We start from the raw sequence: 11,026 nt of genomic DNA on the forward strand, positions 1-11,026 counted from the left end.
TAAATGGAACAAATAATGAAATAATAAAACCAATTGCCCAAGGAGTGCTAGGAGGTGTTGAGTGCAGACTAGACAGACATCTGTTGAGAAAACTTTAATTTGGATTCCTGAATGGAATGAGGTGTTAGACTAGATAGACTAAATGGCCCTGCCTGGTGTATGATTGTATGTTTCTATGATCCTAGGTTTTGCATTAAAGGAAATCTCCCAGAGGGGTTGTAGCCAGTAGTCCAACCATTTATAAATAAAAGGAACTCATTCATAATTGAAGGACCAGATGGCTTTCTATTCTGAATTATTTATACTGTAATAGCATATGGGTGTGAGATCCCAGTAGGATATCAAAGCCAGAAGGTGCGAGACTCTCTGTAGACATAGAAAAATAGAGACATTCCTTTTCAAGTTATGTATACCCCACATAGGTAAGAATTGTGCAGCAACAACACGGAAGGAAGTTGAATACCACCACCTCCCAAGGCTCAGGCAGTTGCATTTCACTGCTCCTGCAGTTTTAACATCCGTGTCAATAAAGGATTTTTTGATGTAGAAATATCATTTTGTCACTTTTTTTACAGTGAGGAACACAGGATATGTTGAGAAACCAGAATTAGTTATTCCTTTTTCTTTTTGTGGTAAAAAAAAGAGGTAGAAGTTCAAAAACTGCTGAATATATTTGCCTGTGATGCTTCTCATTTTCATGAGACTGAAACATCTCCTTTATTCCCACCGAATACTGAAAACACATATTTTTAGGGTTTCTCTTCAGTCTTGACTTTCTTACCTTTATGCCGCTTTATTTCTATTTTTCCCTGATTCTTCCCCAGCTAAGGAATAAGGAGACAATCAATGCAGTGGATTCGTGGCCTTTCTAGTGCTGGCTATGTCACAGCATTATATAAGACCAGAGTTTGTCAATCTTATCCACGTAAAGATGCATAGACTCTAGCTCCTAGAATTCCCCAACCAGCATGGGGAAAAAGCAACATCATTCATTCCCATTAGTCAGAAAGCTGTGAAGGCCAAGATGAAATGGCAGTTCCGCCCAGAGTAGAGAATGTTAATGAGCTGGATATCCGATTAAGAGGTTGAGTTTACCTACCCCACTAAACTGTTCTTCACATGATCTCCATCATGCAGCCTTAAAGAACACTGTGCCATTCACAGATCACCTTGGAGGCTGCCTAAATTTGTCCTACCAGTTTTAAAGTAGTGTTTGCCACCTTTTCTAACACAAATGGTGTACAAATGGTCTGTGATGCCTCCTTCACACTCTTGGTAATGACACTGTCAGGAGCTGGTATTTGCGGAGTTCTTATTGGATGAATGGGGCTGCTCCAAGCGTGAGTTTTCCCCTTACATATTGGTTTTGTGGCCTTCTCAAAGACTACCAGACCTGTTATGAAAGACACAATCAGTGATGTTTCAAAATACTGTAGATCAATCAGTTTAAAAAAAAGAAGTCTACCCAATTTAAACTAGAAAAGAGATGTATTGTTGATTCATCCAAAATGAATGCGTTAAAAGTTTTCTGCAACAGTTCTCAGCATGGGATATATTTGGAGCTGTATGAAAGTGACAAGAGTTTTAACAGTTCCCCTTTTAATTCATGGGACAGGAAGACCAGTAAATCTATCAGTAAAAATAGCCTGGCCATTAGTGAGGAGGATAGATGAATGAAGTGGGAATGGAGCTCTTCGGAAGTGTTATGTGAACATCCTCCCACTCAGTCACTTACTTTCTCAGACCCACTGACATGTCAGCTGGCAACTTAGGGACATATTCCAGCAGTCTTCCTAAAATTCAGTAGGTGTGTATTCAGAAACAGGCTGAGTGATGGGTTGCCCACCTGCAGTGTTTTAACAACCTCTTACTCAGCTAAGTAATAACTCTGACCCCTGCACCTGGCCACTCTTACCGAGGCCCACCTTACAATAATGGGTGGTGTTTTTTCCTGCCAGCTGCTGTTGGTGGGTGTAAAAGGAAATACAGCCAGGGGACTCAACCAATGTCCTTAATTTATCACAGATTAAAGCAATAAGGATAGGGACATTTGCAAGCCTTGTTCTTGAGACAGATTAGAGTACAGTCATTGAAGCAGCACAAATTTTGTAATGTACCTTTCTTTTATTCCAAAATTGGAAGAATGCATGTTGATTTAGCCATGAGGAAGAATCCAAAGCTAGAAAGGAATTGGGTGGCTTGTAGTTCAGAGTATAATAGGAATGCTAGCCATTGTCTCAACATGCTGTGTGAAATGGTCCAACGTGATGAGTTCTTTAAAAATCACACACAATGTGAACATCACAATTTTATTTTCTTATACTGAAAGTCAGGAATCTTAGTGATTAGGGATGTGGAGAATGAAACCAGGCAACTGCTATAGTATTAACACTTTATGTGAGGAACAGAAGGTGAGAAATCTGTTGCACAATTATAGACCTGGGGGAAAAGAGGATGTTGTATTGGAATTAGGAGCAAGTTTATATTTTATTTCAGGGATTGCCAACTGTTGTAACAGCTATATGTCCTGAGCTACAATAATATAATTCCTAGCTGTAGTTTTGTCTCTTTGAGTATTAGCCAAGTATGTGACTGCCTTAGGAGGAAGTCTGACATCAAGTTTATGATATAAAAAAGCCATAGATCTGGAAGAATCCTTAAAGAGCCAAATTCCTGCCAACTCAGAAAAGCAACATGCAACAGCTTCTCTGGTGGCATGATCTTATATAAAACATATACCCATATTCTTATTCTATGCTCAGCTTGGACTTCAGCTAAAGAGAGCAAAATCTACAGCCTTTAGTTTTCTTTCCAGGGTGTTATCTTCCCAGGCATACATTTGAGCCCTTATTTGCCATGAAAAGTTGCTGTGTTGCATATCTACATAGTAAAGAACAGTATGCAAGAAAATTTAAAAAATAAAACTTAAATCTTGTTTGATCTGCTTATGCTGTTCCAGTCAGCCAAAGAAAAGTAATTACCCTACAGCTTGAAACACATTACAACAGTTAAGAGATGCTTACATAATACATGTTAATTTCACATAGGTTCATTCATAAATCCTGTGTCCATCTACTGCAGTTAGGTGCATTTTTATATTAAAAAAGCATCAGCAAATTCATATTTCAGTTTCTCAATTTTGTTTGCAAAAGATTCATATGTATACATTTCCTCACAAAATTTCAGATGTATTACATTCTTGAATGCACATTTTACATGCCTTAAGTGTGGTTCTCAGAACTGCAGAACTGCATCACAAGCATTCAGAGAATTTTTGAAAAACTCAAGGGACACTGCACTCAAACACATGCATTAATCCACATGTTTATGCAGACTGAATGTTGACTTCAAATATGCTGTGAAAAATTGTTTTTCCTTCTGGTAGTTAGAGGGAAGGGTGTGAGCCATATGAAAGCTCCTTGTGGGTGTCTACTGCTGCTTGCAGTCTAACTTATTATTTGGGGAAAATTCCCAGGCATTGTGTATTAAAATCCAGGTGGTTGCTGGCTTCCAACTGGTTTAACTGGTTTGTAAATCAGATTGAAAGAGGCTTGGTCCATTCACCTACAGGAACTGAAGTGTGCACATAGGCAGGCACAGATCACTCAGAGATATGTTTTGCCTGGAAATATGAGAGAATGGCCACTCCAAAAACAGGGGATGGGATGTTAAAATGATTAAGTACTATTTCTACATTCAAATGAGTAGAGAAGGGGGGGGACGTTCTGCCAAGTATTTTGATCATCTATGTTAAACGTGATTCCTGCGAAATGCACTGAAACAAAAATCACAATGGAACAAGTGATGGAGAAGACTTTTTGAATTATAAGTGTGACATAGCAAATATGCAGATGTTGATAATACCTGGAGTGAACGATGCAAAACAGTGGAAGCACCTTTAATCAAAGATCTTGCACTAAGCTTCCTTTCAACATATTACAAAAGATCAGGAACAAAAATGAGACAAACCTGCTTTGGTAGAAAAGTGATGCTAAACACCTTGGGAATTAACCACACGCAACAGATGGTATCAAACACAACTGCCCTAATTGGTTTGAGTTAAGCTTGGGATCAGCCCAGAGTTGGTTGAAAGATGGGTGGCTATATAAATGTTATAAATAAATAAATAAACCATCTTGGCTCTAGAATCTCCACTTTTGCAGGGGAGTTTTAGGATTAAAGGGGAAGTGGGAGTGCCATTTATATTTGCTCATCTCCTGCCTCATTAAATCATTGGCAACCCACCCCACTTTCAGTAGCTAAAATGGGGGCTGCAATTGCATGATCCAAATCTTCCCTCTTTTTTACATGCCTCTGATCAGAAACAAAGTTTGTTTGTCTGCAGTGCAAAGTATAGCTAGGCTATCAAGTTTCTCACAGTAGAATCCAGTCAATATTGAGTTCCAGCAGGAAAGTTCTCCATTCATGGATCTCCAGAAGGACTTCACGTTATGGACTTTCACAGACTATTTACACAAGATAAGAGCCAGAGCTCTCCGCCCAATGTTGCAATGGGGTAAGGGACGTTCTGTGAATGAGGTGCACATGATTTTAGAAGCATAGAAAACTGATGCAGAAAAAGACCTAATGGTCCATCAAGAATTCTCTGTCCTTTGAGAATTTTTTAAATTATTTTTTTTAATGTTTGTTGGATGATGGACATCAGAGGTGGTATTCAGCAGGACTCACTACTTCTGCTCAAGGAAAAGGTAGCAGTTACGCCTAGAAGGTATATATTGTGGACCATTTGTTCCAGATGTGGTATTCAGCAGGTTCTGACCAGTTCCAGAGAACCGATAGTGGAAATTAGAGTAGTTCAGAGAACCGGCAAATACCACTTCTAACTGGCCTTGCCCCCATCTATTCTCTGCCTCCAGAGTCCCAGCTGATTGGCTGGGTCTTCTTTTGTTGCCCTGCACAGAAGAATGGAGCTGGAAAGCAGGTTAGTGGTGGGGAGGGAATGGAGATTTTACCCTTGCCATGCCCACAGAAACAGTAGTAAAAAAATTTGAATCCCACCACTGATCGACATGTGTTTATCTCAAGCATGTTTAAACTCAGTTACTGATAATTGACCCACTATCTCTGCTGGAAATCGGCTCCAAGGAAATCGGTTCTCCGGAACTGGTCAGAACCTGCTGAATACCACATCTGGAACAAATGGTCCATAACATATACCTTCTAGGTGTAACTGCTACCTTTTCCTATTCTTTCTGTGAAGTAATACTTTCTAAAATTACTTTTGAACTTCCCTCTTTACAGTTTGAGGTTATGCCCCTGTATTGTTGAATTTTGCTCAATATTGAAAATGCTACTTTCTAGAATCTTATTCCCACCTTTAGTATATTTAAAAGTTTCAATCAGGTGCCCCCGCTCCCACCCTTTCCATTCTGCCCTCCAGGTGGTATATATTCAGTTCCTCCAATGTCTTTTGAGGTTTCGTGCCTCAGACCTTGCACCATTTTTGTAGCCTGTCTCTAAGCTTGCTCAATCTTACTGATATCCTTTTTAAAGTGAGATCTCCGGAACTGGACGTGGTATTCCAAATGGGGGTCTAACTAAAGCCCTATAATGTGGGATTAAGACCACCTTTATAAGATCCCATGGATTATTGGCGATACATTACACTACCTTCTCTGTGGGTGAATTCAGTATAAGCTTTCCACAGAGCAGTCTAAAACTATGTTACGGTAATATGCTTTGTGAGGGTGAAAGTTTGTTCTCCAAGCTTGTGGATTGGTTTCTGAATGTTTCATAACCAGGCTAGGTAACATTTTCAGTGGAATTTAGGAGAGGTCAGTGTCAATGTTTTTCTGCTTCATGCATGTACAAGCCCTCCACACAAAACCCTTATGAGCAGATGTCAATACTGACATCCCCTAAATGCTGCTGAAGATGTTACCTAATGTAATAACAAAACATTCAGAAACCAACCCACAAGCTCAGAGATTGAATCTCCACCCTCATCCTCCACCTGAGCTACAGATATTCACCACTATTGAAAATATGCTTTGTTCTGACAGCTGATGTGTAATCTTCCTGAATCAGAAGGTAAATGAGTGGTGCTGTCCTGAAAGCTTTAGTGTGTGTGACAAGTTAAGAAATGCAGTTGGTGGATTTCCTGTCAGTGGGAGGAAAAATCCACTAGTCCTCCTCACTAACTTGGGGTGGTATTGGAGCTGGAAGGGAAGATTAGTTTGAAAGGTGACCAGATCCATCTGTCAGAAATGATCTGTGGTGTGAATGGGGCTGTTCATCTCTCCTGACTTACCTGTAAATTCCCAAGCATGTGGTCGATAATTTGAAGATTATTTCTCTCTCTTGATTGTGTTCTCTCTATTAGGTCTTGCTTGGCCTTTTCCTTGTCCGCTCATTCATCTCTCTTTCTCACTTGCTTTTCTCTCATCTTGCTCATCTGTCTCTTAGATACATATTAACAGAGTTGGAAGGGACCTTGTAGGTCATTTAGTCCAAGCAGACCCTACACCATTTCTGACAGATGCAGAGGTAGGTTGCTGCTGGTTCAGGTGAACTGGTAGTTAAGATTCTGTGCAGTTTGGCAAACCAGCAAATCCCACCACTGGCTGGCCCCACCCCCATTCATTTTTTGGCCTATTTTGGGGGCATTTTGAAAAACAGCCTGAAATGATCTGAAAAACAGCCTGAAAATGCCTCCGCAAACAGCCTGAAAACGTCCTGAAAAACATCCCAAAAATGGCCTGAAAATGGCCCCCAAAATGGCAAAAAAACCAGGCCAAAAATGGGTGGGGCTGGGAGGCGGGGCTTGGGTGTGGTGAGTGACATCACCCACCCAGTCACATGACCAACCAGCCACACCTACCCAGCTAGAGAACTGGTTGTTAAAAAATTTGCTGCCCACCACTGGACAGATGGCAGTCCAGTCTCTTCTTGAAAGCTTCCAGTGATAAAGGTCCCACAACTTCTGAGGGCAAGCTGTTCCTTTGGTTGATTGTTCTCAGTGTCAGAAAAGTTTTCCTTATTTCCAGGTTGAATCTCTCCTTGTTCAGTTTCCATCCATTATTCCTTGTCTGGCCTTTTTTATAGTGTGGTGACCAAAACTGGATGCAGTACTCTAGGTGTGGTCTTACTAAGGCTTTATTAGCACCTCACTTGATCTTAATTAAATCCCTCTCTTAATGCAACTTAGGATTGCACTGGCGTTTTTGGCTGCCGCCGCACACTGTTGACTCATATTTAATAGGTTGTCCACTAAGACTCCAAGATCCCTCTCACAGTTACTATTATTAAGCCTGGTTTCACCCAGTCTATATGTGTACTTTAGGTTTTCCTTTCCTAAGTGTAAGATTTTACTTTTCTCTACATTGAATTTCATTTTGTTAGATAGGGCCCAATGTTCAAGTCTGTCAAGATCCCTCTGGATCCTGAGCCTATCATTTGTGGCAGGGGTATCAAATCCATGGCCTGTGGGCCAGGTGTTATCATGTGATGGCCACGCCCCCACCTGGTTTAGCAAAGGGGGGAAAAGTCTGAGAGGTCACTTGATGATGCCATGAGTTTGACACCCCTGATCTACAGTGTTGGCTATTCCTGCCAGCTTAGTATCGTCTGCAAATTTGGTAAGTTCCCCTTCTATTCCGTTGCCTTACAATATTTTCTTGTGCTCTGCTCATCAGTTTCACTTGCTTTACTCATTCTTGCTCATTCTTCCATCCCTGAATTGCTCACTTTGTCTCATGCGCATACTTTCTCTAAAAACAGCTGATGTGAGAGGTACCCCACTCCAGAAGAGATTTCCTATCTCAACCAAGGCTACACTGGCAAGTATGACTCACAAGATTGCTGGGTACGTGTCAGAACATGTTCTGGCTGATAGCGTGTTTCGCAAATTAACTGTGTCCATCAGTGCTTCAGTTTGCGGTGCTTTACTCGGTAAGCTGCCTATCTGTTGGGAGACTTTTTGTACACCTGTCCTGGTGCCTACAGTTAAGGGGAGACATGGATGATGGGTGTCACACAATTGTAGCAAACTAATGATAATCACCAGAACTTTATTGCTCTCTTTCCTTACAGATGGAATGCAATGGGATGGGACCGATTGTGAAAGAACTCAGTATCTTAAATTCTGAACATTGCAAAAGAACACAGTATCATAAATTGATTTGGGAATAGTGCCTTGAAAATACCTTTCTATCTCCAGGAAAGAAGATAATTGTATTCTGATCAGTATTTGTTTAACCTTCTCTCTCTTTCTTTTTCCTCCCACTTTTATTTTCCTGTTTTCACCTTTGGTAATTATCTCACTGTCAGATTTTTTAAAAAAGCCTAAGGACAATACCTTTATTTATGGTTGACTAGAAATACCAATATTTGCATGAAAAGGAAAAAATGCACTTATGATTTGTGATTCTAATGATTGGTGGGGGGAAATGGATAATAGAAAAATTTGAGCTTTTTATAATCATAGAGTAAGAAATAAATTTGTAAACATATTTGCTTATTTTTTTGATTGTTCTTTCCCACTGCATTTTTGTTCGTTCATTCTCTCTCTCACTTTTTCTTCTTTCTATTTTGAATTCTTTTTTATGTTCTCTGTAAAACTTTTAATAATTTTTTAAAAGGAAGAAAATTGCAATGAGGACTAATGCCCAACCCAAAACATGTACAGGTTATCAAATACCTACCTGTCTGTTTTGCCTTTCTAAATGATAAGTGATTTTTTAATATATTTTTTTCCAAAGAGAAGCCTTGTTGACTGACGGTAACACAGGCAAGGTAATTACAAAGACTTCTATTCCAGGACTATAAGCTGTCCTGAAATGCAAAATAAAAGCTTTTCAAATACATTGCTCTCTCTTATACTGCCATTTTATGTACCAATGACTATAACTTCCAATTCCTTAAGAAAACTTCTACTCATCATTTAGTAATTCTAAAAGCAGAGTCACACTGAGAATCTAAGAAGATCCCTGCTGGATCAGAATGTTACTTCTACAGTCCTACAGTGATAAGACAGATGCCCAGTAATCCTTTCTCAGCTATAAATAATCTTCAGTGCAACACCTAAAGTAATGTTGATTTCAAAATTGTGAGAGATTATTGCAATTGCCTTACAAGTAGTCCTCAACTTGCAACCATGATAGAGCCTGCCCATTACCAACTTAACTCATGATGGTCATAAAGCAGGTCACCCACATAACAAACCCTACTTTATGGTCTTTTTCATGGTGGTCATTAAGCAAACACCATGGTCACTTAGTGAACCAATTGTTCTTTATGGGCCAGTTTAGCCAAAAACCAGAATTAAAAGCAGAAGCCAAAACCTTCATAAAAGCGGTCATATGGTCATATTAAGCTGCCAAAAGCTATAAATGCAGATTTGTTCATGAGTGCCTGAAATGAGGTCATGTGACTCCAGAGGGACAGTCATCAGAACTTCAGAACCAGGTCATAAGCACCTCCAGGAGTTTATCATAACTTAGAATGGTTGCTACGAAACCTGCTGTAAATAAGAAGTTAACAGAATAACAGACTTGGATGGGACCTTGGAGGTCTTCTAGTCCAAGCCTCTGCTCAAATAGGAGACCCAATACAATTTCAGACAAATGGTTGTCCAATCTCTTCTTAAAAACCTCCAGTGTTGGAGTACCTGGAAGCTGATATGTGATGCCTCCTGGTGACATTGTGAGAGAAGTAGAAGGGATTACATTTTGGCTTTTTATACAGAAATTGGTGTGGGTTTAAGGGTAGATATGAGACACAGAATTCTCCCAGTCATCTTTAAAGCATCACTCCTTCCCCACATTCCCTGAATGCCTCAAAATCAAGCAACTGAAATTCAGGAGCAAAATGGCTAAATTTTAGAGCTATGCTCTTGGGCCTCAAGAGTAGAGTTTTAAGGGCGGAAGACCTTCTGCTCTCATCCCCACCCATATTTGAAAGAACAAAACACCATCATAAAAAACAGGCTACTATCTAACTGGAGTTTAGCAATGAGATTCCAGGAACTGATCATCAGATCTCCAGTACTGGGGTTGGAACGTGCTTGAGAGAGAATGGAATGCTGTGATGCCGATAGCTTTGTAGTGGAATAGACAAGACAATGAGATAAATCTGGATGATGTTGTCAGAATTGCCAATTTGACAAGGTTTTGCTTCTATACAAAGGATATTTATTTATTCATATGTAGATTAATTCACATACATGCATCACACTTCTATATTGCCTATCTCACCTAAGTGGCTCTTGGTGGCTTACAATAAAAAAAAAGTTAGCAGAAGAAGAGATACAGGGAATTGCTTTAGCTCTTGCTAGAAGAGGAGTCACTATTGACTAGGGTTGTGAAGGAGCTGGTAGACATGATCTCAGAATCACTAAACCATATCTTTCAAAAAAAAATCCTGGAATATCAGAGAAGTGCCAGAGGACTGGACAAAAGCTGTTATGGTTCCAATCTCCAAAAAAGGAACCAAAAATGGATCCAGGAAACTTCAGACCAATCATCCTGACGTCAATTTCATCTATCTAACAAAATGACATACAGTGTAGAGAAAAGTAAAGTCCTACACTTAAGCAAGAAAAACCAAAAGTACACATATAGACTGGGTGAAACCAGGCTCAATAGCAGTAACTGTGAGAGGGATCTTGGAGTCTTAGTGGACAACCAGCTAAATATGAGCCAGCAGTGTGCAGCAGCAGCCAAAAAAGCTAATTCAATCCTAAATTGCATTAATAGAGGGATACAATTGAGATCAAGTGAGGTACTAATACCACTCTATAAAGCCTTAGTAAGACCACACCTAGAGTACTGCATCCAGTTTTGGTCACCACATTATAAAAAAGATGTTGAGACTGTAGAAAAAGTGCAGAGAAGAGCAACCAAGATGATTAGGGGACTGGAGACTAAAACATATGAAGAACAGTTACAGGAACAGGGCTTGGCTAGTCTAGTAAAGAGAAGGACCAGGGGAGACATGATAGCGGTCTTACAATATTTGAGGGCCTGCCACAGAGAGGAAGGGGTCAAGCTATTTTCTAAAGCACCTG

The 11,026-nt window shown here is 39.9% G+C and overlaps 1 long non-coding RNA gene across 1 annotated transcript; it reads left to right on the forward strand.

The window, feature by feature from the left end:
- Window positions 1-4,552: 4,552 nt before the first annotated feature.
- On the forward strand, window positions 4,553-8,825 carry LOC148128295 (uncharacterized). Its single transcript, XR_015741547.1, has 3 exons — window positions 4,553-4,729; window positions 7,741-7,911; window positions 8,053-8,825. It is a non-coding gene; the product is annotated as an uncharacterized LOC148128295 (long non-coding RNA).
- Window positions 8,826-11,026: the final 2,201 nt, after the last annotated feature.

The sequence above is a fragment of the Pseudonaja textilis genome, chromosome 1 (genome assembly GCF_049901715.1).
Source record: "Pseudonaja textilis isolate UNSWEBS1 chromosome 1, rPseTex1.2, whole genome shotgun sequence".
Taxonomy (NCBI): domain Eukaryota; kingdom Metazoa; phylum Chordata; class Lepidosauria; order Squamata; family Elapidae; genus Pseudonaja; species Pseudonaja textilis.